We start from the raw sequence: 21,607 nt of genomic DNA on the forward strand, positions 1-21,607 counted from the left end.
ATCGGAGATAGCGAAGAGGCACGGGCCGAGGTCGTTGTCTCCAGGATCAGGCGGCTCTACAGGGTGCCGAGACAGGCAGTCGGCGTCTTGATGGAGACGCCCTGACTTGTAATGAACAGTGTAAGAATACTCTTGGAGGCGCAACGTCCAACGTCCGAGCCGGCCTGTGGGGTCTTTCAGTGAAGACAGCCAACAAAGGGCGTGGTGATCGGTCACTACGGAGAATGGACGGCCAAACAGGTACGGTCGGAACTTAGCTACAGCCCAAACAAGAGCTAGACACTCGCGCTCTGTAATTGAGTAATTTCGCTCAGCTGTAGAAAGGAGGCGGCTGGCATATGCAATAACGCGTTCTTGCCCTTGGTGACGTTGGGCTAGCACGGCGCCAATCCCAAAACCGCAGGCGTCTGTGCGAACTTCAGTCGGAGCCGACGGATCAAAATGGGCCAGAATAGGTGGGGAGGTGAGTAAGTCGACTAGCGAAGAAAAGGCCTCCTCTTGGGCAGGGCCCCAGGTAAAAGGGGTGTCTTTCTTTAGAAGGTCGGTCAGGGGGCGAGCGGTGCCGGCAAAATTTTTGATGAAACGGCGGAAGTACGAGCAGAGGCCGACGAAGCTGCGCACATCCGCAGACGACTGGGGAATAGGGAAGTCCTTGACGGCTTTAACTTTAACAGGATCCGGGCGGACACCAGAAGCGTCGACTAGATGTCCGAGAATGGTGAGTTGGCGGCGACCGAATTGACATTTCGACGAATTGAGCTGTAGCCCGGCTCTACGGAAGACAGAAAGAATGCTCGCCAGTCTTTCGAGGTGCGTGGTAAACGTGGGCGAAAAAACCACAACATCGTCGAGGTAACATAGACATGTGGACCATTTAAAGCCGCGAAGCAAGGAGTCCATCATTCTTTCGAAGGTAGCTGGCGCATTACAGAGACCGAATGGCATAACTTTAAACTGATATAAGCCGTCCGGTGTGACGAATGCCGTCTTTTCGCGGTCATTGTCATCAACAGAGATTTGCCAATACCCGGACCGAAGGTCAATTGAAGAGAAAAATTTGGCTCCGTGAAAGCAGTCCAAAGCATCGTCTATTCTTGGGAGTGGATAGACGTCTTTTTTTGTTATGTTGTTTAGGTGCCGGTAATCAACGCAAAAGCGCCAGCTGCCGTCCTTCTTTTTAACCAGCACAACTGGTGAGGCCCAAGGGCTCGACGAGGGCTCTATGATGTCTTTACTGAGCATCTTGTCCACCTCTTGCTGTATGATGGTGCGTTCTGTACTGGACACTCTGTAGGGTCGTCTGTGAATAGGAGCTGCGTCACCGGTGTTGATGCGATGCGTGACCACAGATGTTCGAGCCAAAGGGCGGTCATCGAAGTCAAAGATGTCGCGAAAAGACGACAGAAGATACCGAAGGTCGTGAGCTTGCCCTGGTAAGAGGTCAGCAGCAATCATTTTTGCATATTCATCAGGTGGTGGGACGTCAGAGTCGCGGCAGTTCGACGAGGGTGGGACGCTTCTCACCGCCGATACGACGCATTCGGCAGCAGGGCACAGCGTGGCGAGCGACATACCTTGTGGGAGCGGCTGAACGTAAGAGGCAAAGTTGAGAACCGGAAGGGACGCTTGATTTGCCGACATGGTGACAACTGTATGCGCAAGGGCAACACTGCGTGTAAAGGGCACATCAGGAACCGGAGTAATGATGTAGTCACCATCGGGAACTGGCGGGACAGAGGAGAAACGGACATAAGTGGCGGCATCGGGGTCCAGGCGGACAAAGTCGGCGGTGCACAGTCGGTGAACAATTGGATCCGGTGGCTCTGAAGGAACAGGTAGAGCGAGTTGAACGATGCTTGTGGCGCAATCTATAAGGGCGGAATGGTCGGTGAGAAAGTCAAGGCCGAGAATGATGTCATGAGGGCAGTGTTCGAGGACAGTGAAGAGCACAGAAGTATGGCGGCCGGCTATTGAAACACGAGCAGTACACATTCCGACGACAATAGACATACCGCCATCTGCAACACGGACCACAGTTGAGGGGGCAGGAGTGAGCATTTTCCTTAGGCGACGGCGAAGATGAGCATTCATGACTGAGACGTGCGCTCCAGTGTCGATCAGAGCGGTAACAGGGACCCCGTCCACGTCGACGTTAAGGATGTTCCGATGAGCATGAAGAGTTAAAGGAGGGTTTTCTGGTCGGGTCGTCAGAGCAGCATCACCCCCAGACGCTGCAGCCATCAGTTTTCCGACCGGGAGCGGGCATATGGGGCCGGCGACGAAGGGCGGCGAGGTCGGGGCGATGGAGATCGACGGCGCTGAGGTGACGATGAACGGTTGGTAAGCGGGGTCTGAGCGTGGTGGCCAGAAGAGGTCGTTTCCGAGGGCGAGGGAGAGCGGCGGGAATATGCAGAACCCGGCGGGTAGCGGCTGTAGGTCGAGGACGGACGGCTTCGGCAGTGTCGAGATATGTGGCCAACTCGGGAGCAGTTAAAGCAGATGGGCCTGTCATCAGGTGTTCTCCATTCATCTGGATTGCGGCTGCGTCGAGGGTAGTATGCACGTTCAGAACCGAGCTCCGGGGACATGCGGCGAGCATATGGGGCACTAACTGAGCAAACAGGTTGAATCCCAAGATTGGCAAATTCTTTGCGAACGACAGCCTGTATAAGGTATACTGCTGGAGTACTGTCTGTTGCGGTGGATGAAACGCAACGGGGGACATTGCCTCTACTTCTTGGCGCACAAGTCGTGTCAGGCTCTCAGATGTCGGCAGACGGCTCGGTGGAGTCGAGTCTACACAGGACGACGTCGCAGTCGTATTCGGCAACCGCGTGAACTGCGGAGAAATTCGGCGGCTCTTCGCTTGTTCGAACCGGCGGCATTCCTTGATGATTGCGTCAACCGTTCCGCAGTCCTTGTATACAAGAAGGTTAAAGGCGTCATCTGCGATGCCTTTGAGCACGTGACCTACTTTGTCGCACTCTGACATAGTGGCGTCGACTTTCATGCAGAGAGCTAATATGTCCTGAATGTATGATACATAGGACTCTGTGGACGTTTGTGCACGGCATGCGAGCTCCTTCTTCGCAGCGAGCTGACGCCCGAATGGCTTACCAAACAGGTCACAAAGCTTGCGCTTGCAGAGATCCCAGCTGGTGAGTTCATCCTCGTGGGTCTCGAACCATACCCTGGCAGTGCCCGTCAGGTAGAAGATGACGTTGGCCAACTTTAGGGTCAGGTCCCACCTGTTGTGTGTGCTCACGCGCTCGTACATTGCGAGCCAGTCCTCCACATCGACGCCGTCCGTTCCGTTGAAGGTCCCAGGATCTCTCGGATGGGCAATGATGAACGCCGGGTTGGCGGACGCCGACGGAGCGGCCCCTTCGCTGGTCATGGTTGAAGAGCCGGCGAGCTGACGACCGCTGCGGAGTTCCGTGCTTGCTGTGGCTGTACCCAGCACCTCACACCAATAATGTAACGTGAAGATGTGCACACCAAAAGGGAAAAATATATTTACAGGGAAACAGCTTACAGCCACGCAGCCGAACAACCGGGCACGCGACGCCCAGCCGCAGAAACGCACTTCGCCCTCTTCGCGTTCCAAGCGCGAGCGCACCAAGCACGAGCGTTCCAAGCACAAGCACAACCGTAGCAATATATGTGAACAAGTATCATGTCGTGTCAGATTGTATGCTCATGATCGCTGTCTTTACAGTGAAATCAATGGCTCACATAATAATGTACAATTACAAAGCGACCTTGACTCTATACACTTTTATAGAGTCAAGGTCGCTTTGTAATTGTACATTATCGTGTGAGCCATTAATTTCACGGTAAAGACAGCGATCATGTCATATTCAGTGTCATATTCAATCTCATATTCAGTGTCAAATTCAGTGTCATATTCAATGTTTTGTACCACAGTAATGGTACAAAACATTGAATATGACATTGAATTTTTCCAAATGTACAATTGTCTTGTTTACTAACAAACGCCATGTTGTGCATATTACACACTTTCTCAACGGCGAAAATCAGTGCATAGTATCAAGTTATAAGTACCTAGTTGTTTTGTTTAAAAATGACTTCTCCTCTAATGAACATATTGACTACATTGCAGCTAAAACTGGCCGCGTCCTGAACTTCTTCGAACGGATTTTCAAGCAACCACCTGCTAGAATAAAAGAAACACTTTACTTTTCAAACGTGCGCACAATATTGGAATACGGGTGCTCCGCATGGGACGCTGCCACAAAACTATGTATTGCCGCATACAAAAGTGTGCAGCGCGATTTGTCTCCTCAAATTATAGTTTCTCCCAAAGCTCATCTGACATGATAATTAATCTGGGCTGGCCCCTTCTGCAAGAAAGAAGGAAATACATCCGCCTAAAGCTATTCCATAAAATGTATTCAGGTGCAACGGCTTTAAGGAAAGAAACATGTGTACTTGATCCTACCTACAGATCCGCCAGAATAGATCACTCATTAAAAGACCGTGAATACAAGTGTCGAATCAACATACAGAAATACGCGTTTTTCCCAAAAACAGTTCACAATTGGAATGGTTTGCCGGAGCACATTGTGTCCGCGTCGTTCTCTAGCTTTGACGGTACTCTTGAGAATTTTTGTTTACTTAGGTATCGTATAAAATTTTCTTCGTATGCTTTGTATTTACAACTGTAGTTTTTGTATCCAGTTCTTGTATATACTTTGTTTTGAACATTTTGTTTTTATGTTATTTGTATCCACTTTCTTATTTGCACACGTCTATCCTGCGTTATCTTTTGAACATAGGGTTACATTTTTTGTTGCTGAATTGTGCTACCTGTACCATTTTTCTGTTTCCCCTCTACAATAATACCAGCTTCTGGGTGCTGTAGGTATATGAATAAATAAATAAATAAATAAATATCATGCTCCATGAAGTTGGAGCAGGTGGAAGTCATGGAAATCGCTCCATAATTATTTTGAGAAGACCTGTTGCCTTTCTTGAATACGGGAATTATTCTGCCAATCCGCTAGTTTGCTGGAACACACCCAGTAGTTAGTGACTGCTGAAATATGAGTGCCAGGATTAAAGTGCATGTGTGTTTAGTATTCTTTAAACCTTTAGCATCAATACCGCAAAACCCAGCTCAAGATGAATTTTTTAGAGTCATTTAACTCGATGTAGTCGAGACTCGAGGGTTCGACGGCTTAACTTCTGGTGTGAGTGACCTTTGTCAGTGACCAGTGAATTTCATCAAGTAACTTAATATGACGATGCCCTTGGGATTGAACATCATGTCAGCCATCTGACGATGAACGCAAGCACTTGCCTCTGGAAGGTTATGAAGAGGCTCATGGGTGAAAACAGAACAGAATGCATCATTTAACACATTAGCGACTAAGGGAGAGTCGGGTCTAGGGGGATCGTAAGGAGCAGAAAGAAATGTAGTTTATATTCAGTCGGACGAATCCTTTTCCAACATGCCTTGGGGTTGTTATGCAACCTCGAAGGTAAGGTAGAAGAGTAAAACTGCCACTATTCCTTTCATACCAGGGCATAGCAGTTGCTATCAGTCAAGCAGTATTTGTCCCAAGCCAGCTCAGAATTTTTGTATTTAGCACCGCGGAAGAGACGCTTTCTCTTATTTGTTAGCCATTTTAAGCTAAGAAATCAAGAGAAAGAAATGAGCTTGGGCAGGCCATTTAATGCGAAGGCAAGATAAGTGCTCATCCTTAAGGGTAACGGAGTGAAGAGAAGGCAAGCGTAGCAGGGGGCGGCAGAAAGTTAGGAGTGCTGATAAGATTAAGAAGCTTGCAGGGATTGGGGGGCCGCAGCTGGCAACGGGGAGGGTTAATTTGAAAGACATGGGAGAGGTCTTTGCCCTGCAGTGGGCGTAGTCAAGCTGATCATGATGAAACCACGGTAGCTTCACGCATTCGGTTACTCTGATAGTTGGAAAGAAAACTATTTAGCTGCTGCATCTCTGCTCTAAAAAGAAGCGAGTTCAATTCGGTGTCGCGATCCCGATAACTTGAGCAAAATCCTCATAGAAGGTCGATAATTCATAATACTACAGTAATCACCCCGCTGGTAAAGCGTAAGTTTCTTTTTGACTCCCTTGCTTTTGAGGAATTTACAGGCGAATGTAGTACATCACCATGTGATAGCTGAGGCCTTGTACATGAGTAACTGCGGTGAAGCTTTCATGATGAGAAGTTAAAATAAGATCAGTAATGTTTGAAGAATGGTAGGTGGTGCTCGTTGGCTCAGCGATAAGCTGTGTTAATCGGAAAGTGGGACATGTGTTGAGAAACTCGCTAGCAATGCTATTCTTCGATGACACGGAAGCAAGGTCAGAGCAGTTAACGGAGGGCGCGCGGATGAGTCGTGTTACAGCGAAACCAACTCATTTCTTATGGGGATGATAGGTCAGCTTGAGTACAACGCAGTAGACGATTGGTAGTGATAAGCACACCACCACCGCGGGAGTTATCACTTCTGTCTTCATGAAAAATGTCGAAGTTTGTTAACTTAGGCAAGATTCCGCAGTCGGGGATGGACGAATTGAGCCACGTTTCAGTTAAGAGAAGAATATTGCACGAAGTCGAAGAAACTAGATAACACAGAGAATCTTTCATTGGAATAAGGCTGTGTATGCTAGTATACAATAAAGATACAGCCGAACATGCCGAGGTAATTTTTTAAGGTCTCAGGACTGATTGCTATAATATACGTTCCTTGACTCAGCTATAATTCATATCGACCACATATGTTTAGTGGCCACATATCAGTTCGTAAAAGCGAAGTTTGAACTTCATGATTCGAGCCTTTCCAAATTCAGTGAGGTGCTTACGAACTGCACGAACACTTGGCGAAAAGCCCCCCGGAACTACGTAATCTTGGTTCTTTAGCTTCTTGGCCAGGGATAGAACTTTATCCTTGCCTTTGAAATCATTGCTTCTTGCAATGATAAGCGGATTTTTCTGAGGATCAAAGGTACCAAGCCTGTGCGCCCGCTCAATGTCTCTTGGCTGCAAGTCAATTCCTAGTATTTCCGTGCAAAGGTCGATTACTAGTTTTTCAGACCCGCTTCATGGCTCATCCTGAGCGTCGTAGAACCCGTAGAAAGCAAGCTTGTTCCGACGCAGCCTGTTTACTGCGGCGTCGACAGGGCCATTCAGTGCCGATATTTGAGCCACGCAGTCGTTTGCGGTCGATTCAATGCCCTCTATCTGGGACTTTATTGCTAAAGGGGCGCAGTCCTGTTCAGTTTTATGCAGCCTAGTTTATTAGGTCCATTAGACTTTTTCATGGCCTGCTAAGGTGGACTTGGTGGATTTCAACTGGTCAATTATTTCTGGTGCATCTCATAAGCTCAAAGCACACTGACGCATAATTGGAAGACACAAGTTCTTTTTTGTTTATACAGCACCAATAGTTTATTATAGCTGCCGAGCGCGCTATACTGCCAGTACAGTCTAATAGTGAGCGCAGCTATAACTGCCCGTGTTACAATTTCTATGCACTGCGCCCTGGCGCGGCGCCGGAGCCCACTAAATGATGTGTCGAGCCACTTTTCTCAACGCTTTTGCAGAATTTTGTTTCAAACGTGTGCATTGCTCTTTGACACGGAAACAGGGAATTACCCGCAGCACCCAGTGAGAGAAGGCTGTAAAAAATTTCCAGTGTCTTGTAAAACAGCGGGACTGCGCTGTCAGCATCAAACGAAACACGCAGAAGGCATTTGAAATGGGAACGTCAAAATCAGAAGGTACTGGATGAGGCAGGCTGAATATTAGAGCACTTGATTTTTCACTTCTGTTCCGAAAATACCTCTGCGTGGAAGTTTTCGTGGACCCTGTTTGTATTTCTTCTGCAGGCACTAAACTGCTTGTGTTCTTGTGTTCACGTTGCAGTTGTCCCGTTTGTGCTTCACTTGACTCTGGTAGCAGATCCTTCTCTACCTTGTGGTGCGTGATGGCTACACACATACACTGCACTGCACATTTAAGCTCATACTGAAGGGCATGGCGTTATATGGGAAATTGATCATTCTCTATTTGACATTCATAGATCGCTGAGAGTCCTCATACTACTGCCCCGGCAGGTGACTGCCTCAAACAAAGCCACCGGTGACGCTTGTGAGACCCAGATTGTTCTTCCCGAGTAACATCTTGCTGCCAACTATTAATTTAGCTGCTACCTGCGACGGTTGGCAGTTTGCTCCCAATGCGGTGGGCAGGCTGCCACCTGCCACAGTGGCGAGGTTACGATGACGTCAGACGGTCACATCTAGGTATTTCCCTCGACATTTTTCGCTAACACCGCCGTCGACGACGACGATGACACTGGGTTTTCCACTAAAAATTTACTACCGCAAACGTTATTCATTTATTCATTTATTTATTTACTTAGCCCTCAAATGCTCCTTGGAGAGGGGTTTTACATGAGGGGTGGGCGGCTTCACAGACGATTTCAAAGGTGGGCGGCTTCATAAAGGAATATTTCAGTGGCTCTCCTGAAATTTATTGCACTGGAGTGGTGAACCACTTCTGCAGGCAGATCATTCCAGTCTTTCGCTGCTTGTGGAAGAAACGAGTGAAGGTGCGATGGATGTGCGCTCTTGCGGCGGGTATACAGACTTAGAATGACTGGTCCGGGATGAATGGCGGTGAGCGGGAGATATAACGCTGTTATACATTGGAAAATGATAGAAGTTAGGGTAGAGAACGAGCCTGGCTATTTTACGTCGAGTTTCTAGACTGCGGAGATTTGCATTTGACTTTAGAGCTGTGACACTAGTTAACCAAGCGCGCGGTTTTCGACAGATTCAATGGAGTTAGAAAGATTAGTCTGATGAGGGTCCCAACTGAGAATGCATATTCTATATTGGGCCTTATAAGGGTTTTGTAAGCAAGGGTTTTTACGGAAGGGGAAGAGAAAGTAAGATTTCGCCTGAGAAATCTTACGAGCTAAACTGTCACTCTCGCAAACTCTGTGAAAATTTTGAGTGAGAACCATAGCCTATCGAACAATAGAAGAATGGAAAGTTGGGCGAGTTGGTATGCGTTCATTTTGGGTGGAAAAAACAGCGCGAAAGGGACGGAAGACAAAGAAGGAGGAAACCACACGGACGAGCGCTGACTCACAACTATTTTTTATTCGGAAAAAACAGACATTTATATTTAAAAAGTCACATGACCTGACGTCACTCGCGCACATGCCCAGAAATACAACAGTCTAAGACTATATCATGAGTCAAGATTAAAACCTTACAACGCGATTTCAGAACTGTGATTAACCGAAAAAACACGAGACAGCCAGAAAAAAACAAAGGTACTAAAAAACAAAGGTACTAAAAAAACAAAACACAAATCACGTGTTGTCAAGAAAAGCGACCTCTTTATCGACCATCAATAAGGAAGGCTGACTGGTGCATTCATCCCGCCTTTTCCGAATGTGATATGCCTCAATGAGCTCCCTTGTCGTCTTATCTCTATGGCGGAATAAAATACGTGTGCGCGTGACTAGAGGTCTGCATACTTTCTTATTTTCAATCTTGCATGCTTCGCAGTGCTCTCATAGATGCGAATAGTTTGAATCTGATAGTGAACGAAGATGCTCCCTAAGTCGAATATTTATACATCGGCCGGTCTGTCCTATATATACTTTTTTACATGAAAGAGGAAGTTCATACACAACTGAACATGCGCACTCTACACACCTTGATCTATGGGAAACCAAACAACGAAATGCGCTAATTCTTGATATATTGTCATGGCGGTTCCCTATCATGCGACAAAGCCCCCCCAACTTGTGTGGCGCAGAAAACACCACATTCACGTCAAATCTGCCCGCCACCTTTTTTAGATTATGAGCCGTTTGGTGCATATACGGAATAACAGCAAATTTTTTTCCTGTTCTGTCCAATTTTGTATTCAAGAAATCTTTTCGCACTACCCTCACCAGCTTCTCGTAAGTTGCTGAAATCACCCCGTGTGGAAACCCTGCGGCTTCTAATCTACTTACTTGTAACATCAGACTGTCGGCTATGCAGTGATGGCATGAATTTGTGAGGCTTGAACGTAAGGTAGTCATTGCAATTCCATTCTTTATTAGCTTTGAGTGCCCCGAGGTAGAACTTAACACCGGTTTTTGGGATCGGGGTGAGTGCATCCAGCAGATGTGCTCTTCCCTAAAAAACAACTTCAAACTTAAAAACTGCAGTGCATTTTCTGACGGCAACTCGAAAGTGAAGGACAGTCCTTTACCACATTCTTGAAAAGCCTTTAGAATGTCATTCACTCTTGTATTGACACTGTCCCTGTCTACTAAAACTAAAAAATCATCAACAAATCTTGAAATATGCATTGCAAGACCCCCAATTTTGTTTTTTATTTCCTTGTCTACCTGGGAAAGATAAATGCTGCTTAGGGCTGGAGCAACCTTCGAACCTATGCATATGCCCTTTCTTTGAACATATACATCTCCTCGCCATCCCACGTATGTTGATTGCAAATAGAAAGCCAAAATCTCAAGAAAAGCAGACACCGAAATGCCGCACCGACTCACAAACCTAGCTTCGTCATTTTCTTCATCTATGCACTTGCGTACCGCTTTTAACATGCCTTTATGCGGAAGAGAATAATAAAGGTCTTGTATGTCTATGCTGAAACCGGTACACCTTCCCGGATTTTCTTGCCTTAGGAACTTGACAAGAACATCGGCATTTTTCACAGCAAAAGGATCGTCAACTGTCAATCCTGAAATGTGTTCCTGTAGGTAACTAGAGATTAAATACTGCCAAGTGCCGCCTTCGGAAACTATAGCCCTAAATGGGACATCGATCTTGTGGGTTTTTGCCGAAAAAAATAAGTCCAATTCCGTTCCCTGTGATTTCTGAACCGAGCTGGCTAATGCTTTCAAATTAAACTCATTCAACAATGAAATCACCCGCTCTTTCACAACCACGTGATCTACGTTGACCCGTTTAAAACACTTTTTGACAGCCGCCAAAGCCTTTTCATTGAACCTCCCTTCCGGAATCACAACAAAATGCCCTTCCTTATCTGATAACACAAGTCGTAAATCGGCACTGTGGAAATAATCTACGAGGCCACGCAAGTCCTTACTCCGTTTCGGTCTGCCCGGTGACACACCCAAGGCGTTGACGCTCTCCTCCAGGAACCTTGGCCGAAGTTCATCCTTGACTTTTCTGGAGATACTTCTGGAAATGGCTAGCCTCTTCACCGGTGATAGGATTGGCTCCTGGGAGTACTTCGGTCCGTGTTCAAGGGTATTACGGTGTTGCGGTGGAAGATGTGCTTCGCCCAGAAGCTGCACTCTTCCAGCTTGCTTTGCAGTCCTTTCTTTCCTTGGAAGGTGAGGAAGGGCGGAAGCCCACAAGAACTCCGTCGTCTGCAGTGAGGTTGCAAACCACTCCCTGTAGACCTTGGTTTGCTGATGTTCTGTTCCGTACCGCCCACATGCCACCCATAAGCACTCCTTCAGATACCGTGCCTGTCGCCAAAGCTCTGAACGAAGAATGCGACAAATACGTCTTGAATGCCCTGGTGACGTCAGTAGAACTCCGCACACGAGCGGCAGATCCGTGGGGCAAAGGCCGCGCTTGAAATGCCACGCAGCTACTCTGGCTCTGCATACACATACTGCATACAACGTGGCGATGTACGCTGGGGAAGACAGGTTTAAGTTGAAACACGTAAAAGAGCCCTGTGCACTAGAAATACACTGTAGTAGAATGGAAAGTTGGGCGAGTTGTTATGCGTTCATTTTGGGTGGAAAAAACAGCGCAAAAGGGACGGAAGACAAAGAAGAAGGAAAACTCTTCCGTCCCTTTCGCGCTGTTTTTTCCACCCAAAATGAACGCATACCAACTCGCCCAACTTTCCATTCTACTACAGTGTATTTCTAGTGCACAGGGCTCTTTTACGTGTTTCAACTTAAACCTGTCTTCCCCAGCGTACATCGCCACGTTGTATGCAGTATGTGTATGCAGAGCCAGAGTAGCTGCGTGGCATTTCAAGCGCGGCCTTTGCCCCACGGATCTGCCGCTCGTGTGCGGAGTTCTACTGACGTCACCAGGGCATTCAAGACGTATTTGTCGCATTCTTCGTTCAGAGCTTTGGCGACAGGCACGGTATCTGAAGGAGTGCTTATGGGTGACATGTGGGCGGTACGGAACAGAACATCAGCAAACCAAGGTCTACAGGGAGTGGTTTGCAACCTCACTGCAGACGACGGAGTTCTTGTGGGCTTCCGCCCTTCCTCACCTTCCAAGGAAAGAAAGGACTGCAAAGCAAGCTGGAAGAGTGCAGCTTCTGGGCGAAGCACATCTTCCACCGCAACACCGTAAGACCCTTGAACACGGACCGAAGTACTCCCAGGAGCCAATCCTATCACCGGTGGAGAGGCTAGCCATTTCCAGAAGTATCTCCAGAAAAGTCAAGGATGAACTTCGGCCAAGGTTCCTGGAGGAGAGCGTCAACGCCTTGGGTGTGTCACCGGGCAGACCGAAACGGAGTAAGGACTTGCGTGGCCTCGTAGATTATTTCCACAGTGCCGATTTACGACTTGTGTTATCAGATAAGGAAGGGCATTTTGTTGTGATTCCGGAAGGGATGTTCAATGAAAAGGCTTTGGCGGCTGTCAAAAAGTGTTTTAAACGGGTCAACGTAGATCACGTGGTTGTGAAAGAGCGGGTGATTTCATTGTTGAATGAGTTTAATTTGAAAGCATTAGCCAGCTCGGTTCAGAAATCACAGGGAACGGAATTGCACTTATTTTTTTCGGCAAAAACCCACAAGATAGATGTCCCATTTAGGGCTATAGTTTCCGAAGGCGGCACTTGGCAGTATTTAATCTCTAGTTACCTACAGGAACACATTTCAGGATTGACAGTTGACGATCCTTTTGCTGTGAAAAATGCCGATGTTCTTGTCAAGTTCCTAAGGCAAGAAAATCCGGGAAGGTGTACCGGTTTCAGCATAGACATACAAGACCTTTATTATTCTCTTCCGCATAAAGGCATGTTAAAAGCGGTACGCAAGTGCATAGATGAAGAAAATGACGAAGCTAGGTTTGTGAGTCGGTGCGGCATTTCGGTGTCTGCTTTTCTTGAGATTTTGGCTTTCTATTTGCAATCAACATATGTGGGATGGCGAGGAGATGTATATGTTCAAAGAAAGGGCATATGCATAGGTTCGAAGGTTGCTCCAGCCCTAAGCACCATTTATCTTTCCCAGGTAGACAAGGAAATAAAAAATAAAATTGGGGGTCTTGCAATGCATATTTCAAGATTTGTTGATGATTTTTTAGTTTTAGTAGACAGGGACAGTTTCAATACAAGAGTGAATGACATTCTAAAGGCTTTTCAAGAATGTGGTAAAGGACTGTCCTTCACTTTCGAGTTGCCGTCAGAAAATGCACTGCAGTTTTTAAGTTTGAAGTTGTTTTTCAGGGAAGAGCACATCTGCTGGATGCATTCACCCCGATCCCAAAAACCGGTGTTAAGTTTTACCTCGGGGCACTCAAAGCTAGTAAAGAATGGAATTGCAATGACTACCTTACGTTCAAGCCTCACAAATTCATGCCATCACTGCATAGCCGACAGTCTGATGTTACAAGTAAGTAGATTAGAAGCCGCAGGGTTTCCACACGGGGTGATTTCAGCAACTTGCGAGAAGCTGGTGAGGGTAGTGCGAAAAGATTTCTTGAATAGAAAATTGGACAGAACAGGAAAAAAATTTGCTGTTATTCCGTATATGCACCAAACGGCTCATAATCTAAAAAAGGTGGCGGGCAGATTTGACGTGAATGTGGTGTTTTCTGCGCCACACAAGTTGGGGGGGCTTTGTCGCATGATAGGGAACCGCCATGACAATATATCAAGAATTAGCGCATTTCGTTGTTTGGTTTCCCATAGATCAAGGTGTGTAGAGTGCGCATGTTCAGTTGTGTATGAACTTCCTCTTTCATGTAAAAAAGTATATATAGGACAGACCGGCCGATGTATAAATATTCGACTTAGGGAGCATCTTCGTTCACTATGAGATTCAAACTATTCGCATCTAAGAGAGCACTGCGAAGCATGCAAGATTGAAAATAAGAAAGTATGCAGACCTCTAGTCACGCGCACACGTATTTTATTCCGCCATAGAGATAAGACGACAAGGGAGCTCATTGAGGCATATCACATTCGGAAAAGACGGGATGAATGCACCAGTCAGCCTTCCTTATTGATGGTCGATAAAGAGGTCGCTTTTCTTGACAACACGTGATTTGTGTTTTGTTTTTTTAGTACCTTTGTTTTTTAGTACCTTTGTTTTTTTCTGGCTGTCTCGTGTTTTTTCGGTTAATCACAGAGTTCTGAAATCGCGTTGTAAGGTTTGAATCTTGACTCATGATATAGTCTTAGACTGTTGTATTTCTGGGCATGTGCGCGAGTGACGTCAGGTCATGTGACTTTTTAAATATAAATGTCTGTTTTTTATGAATAAAAAATAGTTGTGAGTCAGCACTCGTCCGTGTGGTTTCCTTCTTCTTTGTCTTCCGTCCCTTTCGCGCTGTTTTTTCCACCCAAAATATCGAACAATCCACACACATAGCCAAAGCATTGCTTTGAAATCATTTTCGCAACGCGTTGGCACACAATTTCAGTCCAAAAACAGTGGCAAAGAATTATGAGTTATACTGCAGTCCAATGTCTGTAAACAGTCACACAACTTTCCGCTTGAGACACGTAGTTCCTGCGCTCTCAGCGCAGACATAGCCCTGACTTTCCGTAAAAGCAGGCGGTGTAAGTTACACACGGCCGTCCTGAATTTGAATGACGATGATGAACATTACGGCGCAAGGGCAGCTATGGCAAAAGAGCGCTCACCGCACAAGATATCGTCTACACAAAGTTTGGTAAAATACCCGTTACGCAAGCATTCCACCCCAGATAAAACGAGCAGCAAGCCACAGGAAAGCTTGCGCAGGTTGCGTCTGTACCCGGTGGCACTAGGGATCGAACCCCGCACCTCCAGCTTGCTGCAGTGAAATGTTAACACCCTACACAGATAGCACCCGACATGTTACATCAATATAATTATTTTGTTTCGGTCAAAATTTATTCCATTTTTCTTAATATCCTTTTCTTCTAACGTTTCGAAACGTTACATGTAAACGTTGGAACAACCTTTTCTTGGCCTTAATTAGATATTGTTAGTAGATACAAATTTCGCTGAAATTGTAAAACAATCCTGCAAGACCAGATCCACCACTTGCGAGCGTACACCATTTGAATCAATGCTTTGCAAGAAGCAAGGTACAACGAGGTCGACACGCACTACCGTGCAGCATAATCTGCTTTTTTCTCGAGATTTGCACCCTCTGAAGGGTGGCGAAAATTCCTCTGCTACTGGTTAAAATCAAACGCTCGTGGAAGACGCAGGCGCGATCTGGTTCCACGATGAGCCAGCTGCGCTCATATGAAGTGGTGTGTGTGTGCGGTGCGTGCTTGACAACTGCTGCCATCTGTCGCGTGCGCCTGTCATAATCATGAACTGCGCATGCGCAGTACGACCAGGCGGTTTAAGTCTCAGCCAGTGGAGCTGGAGGAGCAGAGACGCGCATGCGCACAGCGGCCTTGTGAAAAAGGCAGATTAACTAATGCAAATGAGCCACGTGCTACCATCGCAAAGCCACAAGCTCTAAAGCTTAGTTTTGGTCGGTAGGCGGTATATCAGAAATTATTAAAGGCTCTGTGTACTTGTGTTACGTTTTAGTTTCATTACTTTCAATACGGAAGCAATTATTCAGTGGCATCCACCCATGAGCATCCACACGGCTACAGAGGAAAGCTATGCAGATTGCACAGAAAATTCTTAGTTAACGAAAAATTCGTCCTGACCCAGGTGTAGAACCACCGTTTCACCGGGGCAGTCGCTCTACCAGCTCAGCTAACCGGGACGGCTAGCGTACGGTAAGGGCAAGAGCGAATTGATCAATAACTCATAACCCTCAAAATAGAGTTAAACATTGGGCCAACACCGTTCCCACTTCGAGTTTCTATAGAATAAGCGCTATCCGTCCCGGTTAGCTCATTTGGTAGAGCGACTGCTGCGGTGAAGCGGGAGTCCCTGGGCGGACCAGGACGAATTTTTCTTTAACTGCGAAGTTTCTGTAGAAGCTTCATAGGTTTCCTTCCTAGCCGTACGGCTACGCTTGGATGGATGCCAATGAATAATTGCTCTCTTATTAGACATTTACTCCGCCTTGGGGCATTTCTCGAAGCCATTAGACAAGTTTGGTTGTTTTATTACCCGCATGCTGTGGCACTGCCTTGAACAACACACATTCGCCCACATCATACATAGTTGCCCACTATCATCGGCAGTGGTCATGACGCAGGCCGTCCTGAGAAGTGCTATAAAAGCAGAGGCATCTTTGAATAAAGCCACTTTCGTTCCTACCCTGGCTTCGCTGCGTTCGTGTCTTTCCTCGGCTACGACAGAACAACTGGCGACGAGGATGGGATGATGCTACGATTCTGAAGCAAGCACAGGCACGGCGGCTGCAACGGAACGGACGACCATGGCCACAATCAGAAGGCAAGCATTTCAATATGGCAATACCAGGTGTTTCGCAACGTTTCGGAAGCATGCCAGAGTTTAACCCAAGAAACGACAACGTCAAGTCGTATATTTCGAGAGGTTGGAAAATTCTGTGGCCCTTAATGAAGTTCCGGAGGCGAAGAATTTGAGGTTGTTCTTCAACGTAATAGGCAGCACTGTGTATGAGGAGCTGCAGAAAATTTTAGTTCCCGACAGACCTACTGACAAGACTTTTGCAGAAATACAGAAAGCACTAGAACACCACTTCAGTCCTGAGTATTCCGTAATCGCCGAGGGTTGCAAATTCAACAAGCGCAAACAGCAGGAAGGAGGAATGCGTCAAGGACTTCATGACGGAACTTAAACATCTGGGGCGTAATTGCGAGTTCGAGTTTCTGAACAATGCCTTGAGGGATCGGCTTGTAGCAGGATTGCGCGACCAGGAGACGCAAAGGATATTTTTCGCAACGGACAACTTCAACTTTGAAAAAGCGTGTAAGATTGCCCTCGAAAAAGAACTTGCTGCGAGGCAAACTAAGGAGTAGCATTCCCAAGCAGAACGCTTGACCGACGTGAATGTGGTCCGAGGAAAGGCGGAAACGAAAGCCAGACTGTCGGGAAGTGAAAGAAGAATGGCACAAAATAACACCGCCTGTTATCGCTGCGGAAAAGGGCATGATTCAAGCGAGTGCTCGTATCGAAACGCAGTGTCGCGCATGCACGAAGACGGGGCATCTACAGTCGATGTGCCGAAAAATGAAAACCCGTCAAGTGAACCACGCGGAACCGACAAACGAAGAATCGGATGATTCACAGACGCATTACGTCGTGCTATCCACGGGAGATGGAAAGCAAGGCTACGAAGTTTTGATGCAGATTGAAGGAAAACCCATTTCTATGCTTTTGGATACGGGCGCAGCTGTCACATTGATGCCTGAGACTGTGTTCATGCAGCGCTTTTCGAAGACTAAATGCAAGCCAACAAATGCAGTTTTGAAAATATATACAGGAGAGACTGTAAAGTTGAAAGGAAAGACAACCGTAACCGTTGAGCATAAAGGCTGCAAAACTGAGCTTCCACTGCATGTAGTAGAGGACCAGGGCAAGGCTATGTCTACACTTCTAGGCCGGGATTGGCTTGAAAAGTTGCAGCTTGACTGGAAAAGCGTCAGTGCCATCACAGAAAACACTGATGTGAATTCTCAGTGGGAAAATTTTCCGGAAGTCTTCCGTACAGCACCGGGAATAGTTTGCAACTTCGAAACCAAAATAGCCATAGACCCCAATTGTACGCCTGTGCTCTGCAAAACCAGGTCTATGCCTTTCGCTACTAAGAGGCAGTCAGCGAAAAACTTCGAAAGCTGGAAACCCATGGTATCATAAGAAAAGTAGCTACGAGCAAGTGGGTTGCTCCCATTGTAACGTTTCCGAACCGTGGTGGCGGAATCAGAATTTATGGAGGCTACAAGGTAACAATTAATCAAGTACTCAAGACTGATTGCTACCCACTGCCGCTTCCTGAGGATCTATACTCAATGCTAGCCGGTGGTAAGGTATTTTGTGCTCTGGACTTATCCTCGGCGTACCAGCAAGTGCCTCTCTGTGAAGAATCCAAGCCTCTGCTCACGATAAATATACATCAGGGATTGTACGAATTCCAAAGGCTTCCGTTTGGAATTGCGAGCGCACCGGCCTTATTTCAGGCCATGATGGACCAAGTACTGGAATTCCTAACGTCGGGTGCTATATAGACGACGTCATCATCGCAGGCAGCAGTACAGAAGATTGCTACAGAACTGCCACACAAGTTCTCAAAAGACTCAGCGATCACAACATAACGCTGAAAGAGGAAAAATGCTAGTTTTTTCGTGATTCAGTTGTCTACATAGGGCACAAGGTTTCGGCCGAAGGAATCTACCCTACCGCTGAAAAGATCAAAGCGGTGCGAGACGCACCAGAGCCCAGCAACATCACAGAACTGAGGGCCTACTTGGGTCTTCTAAACTTCTATGGCAAGTTCTTGCGGAATTTGGCAACTGTGGTAGCACATCTCTATCGGCTTCTTCAAAAAGACCAATAGTGGAAATGGACGCAACAATGCAAGAAGGCATTTGAAGCAACTAAAGAAATGATTTTGAACAGTGAAGTACTAGCGTTCTATGACGTCACAAAGCCAATCGGACTGAGTTGCGATTCTTCCGCTTACGGCTTGGGAGCTATGATTTTTTATGAAATGCCGGACGGAACTGAACGTCCCATCGCATTCGCTTCACGTACTTCAACAAGCAGCGAGCGGAATTATGCTCGAGGGGAAAAAAAAGTGCTCACGCTATTCGGGTTGCGGCGGTTCCATCGCTACCTGTATGGACGCAAGTTCAGCCTATACACCGACCACTAGCCGCTTATCCGACTTCTCAGGCGTGATAAGCCGTTTCCAACTTTAGCAGCTGCACGGATGCAGAGATGGGCACTAACGTTAACAACCTATCACTACGATCTCAAGTTTCAGAACTGGAAGAAAATGGAAGTCGCTGACGCACTGTCACAGCTGCCGCTGGCGACAGCTTCGGACAACGACGAGCCGGAGTGCTTGGCTGTTTTCTACGCAACTTCGCTAACAGCTGAAGAAGTCGCTCGGGAAACAAAATGAGACTCGCTTCTTACGCGCATTTTAAACTACGTTCTGTTGGGATAGCCAGAGCATTACCCTGAAGAACTGCGACCGTTTTTCGTACGCAAAGATGAACTGTCTGCAGAACAAGGATGCTTGACTTGGGGCAACAGGGTAATCGTGTCGCAAACCTTCCAGGCGCATGTACTCTCGTTGCTACACGCAGCACACCAGGGAATATCTCGTATGAAGATGCTTGTAGGGTCTTACGTCTGGTGGCCTTCCCTCGATAAAAACGTGGAAGAAACTGTTTGAAATTGCCAAATTTGTCAAAGCACCCGTCCAGCAAAGCCGCCAGGGCCTCTGCAACCCTGGAGGTATCCCACAAAGGCATGGGAAAGGGTTCACGCTGACTACGCTGTAAAAGGACGATGTAAACCTACTAGTTCTGGTCGACGCGTACTCTAAGTGGATTGAAGTGTTCGTCACGACATCTACGACAAGCGCTGGAACCCTGGGAAAACTGGACACGCTGTTCGCAGCCTACGGCTACCCCGAAAAAATTGCTACCAACAACGACCCACAATTCACTTCGGATGAATTTGGAGAGCTGATGAGGCACAGGGGTATCGAACACACAAGGACACCCCCGTATTATGCCGCTTCGAATAGAGCCGCAGAGAGACTGGTGAGGACGACAAAAGGAAGCTCTACAGTACAAGAACGCCCGAACAAATTTCTTTTTTTCTTCAGAAACACCCCGCACTCGGTGACTTCGCGAACACCTGCTGAAGTTTTTCTCAAGCGTCTGCCCCGAATTACATTATCTCTTCTGAAACAAAGTTTTGCAGGGGACATGACGGAGCGTCTGAGACGAGACACGGAACAACGTAACGAACAAAGAGGATCAGCAGAATCCTTTTCCGTGGGGGGGGTGGAGTCTACGTGAAGACCACACGGGGTGAGCGTGTATCATGGCAGGAAGGTGCTGTTGAACAAGTAGTCAGCCCAGTCACATACATGATTAGGGTGGAATGTCGCCTCCAGTTCACTCATGTTAATCACCTGCGGCCAAGACACGCCACCGTGTGGACTCAAGCCACAAACAACGGGAAGTCTCTAACCTATCAAGGGAATAAATAGACCGGTCTAGGAGGCTCACAAGTTCCAAGGGGTCTTTCTCAAGAATTATCTCCTCAAGAGGTTTTTTACAGATGGCCGAGGCGGGGAAGCGAAGTGCAAAGCCAACGTTCTTTAATAGGTCCAACGCAGGTTACCCCATCGGAGCCAAGGGAGTCCGAGGACGAGCAGACCGCTCGGGCCCTGCCACCAAGACCACCACAAGAACCATTAACTGTTGTAGGAGGAGGGAATCCAGAACTTAACAAGACCGGGTCCAACTCCACAGCAGAAGTGGAACCAACAGGAAACCAGTCAGCAGCATTACTGAGACGGAGCACCCGTGTTCGAAACCCTCCTGAGTGATACACGACAGAAGACTTCACAAGAGCAGCAAATAGAAAATGAGTTTGGTTTCACTAAGAAGGAAATAATGTGATAACGGCTATAAGTGCAAGCACATGCTCATGACGTAGGCCGTCCTGATAAGCGCTATAAAAGCAGAGACATCTTTGAATAAAGCCACTTTCATTCCTGCCCTGGCTTCGCTGCGTTCGTGACTTTCCTCGGCCACGACAGAACACAGTCAGTATACTTACGTGTTTTAAAGAGGTGCCTAAGTTTCCTCGAAAAATGAAGACATGCACACAACGAGTTTTTATGTCAAGGACGAAAGTGTGGACTTACGTTGTGAAGTTTAGCGGGACAAATAAAGTAATTAGAAATGTAAACGTTATCTTAGCATATTCATTCCGCCAATTCTTTAATAGTATCAAAACGGTATTGAAGAAACGGTCTTGCAGCCCTCTATGACAGAACAAAACCGCAAGACTGGATAAAACGGCAAGCAATTTGTGCGCACATGCGCATTCTTTTCGTTGGCCTCATGTGGAGTGGCAAAATGGGGGCTGGCCTTGCACATCTCGGCTGTTCTGCCACCTCGCTGCGTCGCAGGCCTTTGTACCACTGTTAGTATGACAATCAGGTAATGCTGTTAAAATAAATGGCCGGGAGGACGCAACGCACAGGGCGCATCACCTAGTTACATTGGGCTTGAAAAAACAGTAGGGCGACCTATGTTATTGATGCGACCGAAATGTGTTAACATTAGGCGCATATTCTCTCGATAAAATTCAGCAATCACACTGTGAGATGTGTTAACTCCCCACCGCCCTTCAACTCCGATTGTTGAAAATCTGCCACCTTCCCCACCTCCTTTCTCTCTCCAATTTTATCTCTCCCGCATCACTGTCATCAGCCTTGC

The sequence above is a fragment of the Amblyomma americanum genome, chromosome 6 (assembly GCF_052857255.1).
Source record: "Amblyomma americanum isolate KBUSLIRL-KWMA chromosome 6, ASM5285725v1, whole genome shotgun sequence".
Lineage (NCBI taxonomy): Eukaryota > Metazoa > Arthropoda > Arachnida > Ixodida > Ixodidae > Amblyomma > Amblyomma americanum.